The sequence below is a fragment of the Quercus suber genome, unplaced genomic scaffold (genome assembly GCF_002906115.3).
Source record: "Quercus suber isolate HL8 unplaced genomic scaffold, Cork oak 2.0 scaffold_167, whole genome shotgun sequence".
NCBI lineage: Eukaryota > Viridiplantae > Streptophyta > Magnoliopsida > Fagales > Fagaceae > Quercus > Quercus suber.
The window spans coordinates 124308-124867 of NW_027071804.1; positions in this window are offsets into that span (position 1 = coordinate 124308).

Consider the following 560-nt stretch of genomic DNA (forward strand, 5'->3'; position numbering starts at 1 on the left):
CCCGGTCTTCTTGCTCGGTTGTCCTGATTCATTCTCTGGCGCCTGTCTTCTGCCTCCAACTCTAAATCTCTCACCATCCTTCGCAAACGCTCAAGCTCCTCGTCTCTTTCATCAAACCGCCTTCGCCCCGACGCACCGGATTCCGCCCGTTGCGTCTGGTACGAGCCCTCTCCAAATCCGGAACTTTCTTCTGCTCTCTCCTGACGCCTGTCTTCGCGCCATTTCTGCCTTCGTTCTCGCCAAGACGACCCCCGAGAGGATCCGACCGAGCCGCTTTCGGCGTCACTCCCCGAACGGGTTCCGGACATCTATCTTGCATGCGAGCCTCAGCTGAACCACAGCAGCGTAGGATGTTCCCACAGACGGCGCCAATTGTGCGGGTCGCAAATGAGGCCAATGGGCTCAACCCCACTTGGGCTCACAACTTATTTGTTTGTTGGGCTGAATTTCCTACTATGGGTAGTTCTACAACCAAGGACTCACTGAGATCACTCTTATCTTTCTCGACAACACAATCTTTCCTCCCAACTCCTCTCAGACCCTATTTTTCTTCTCTATTA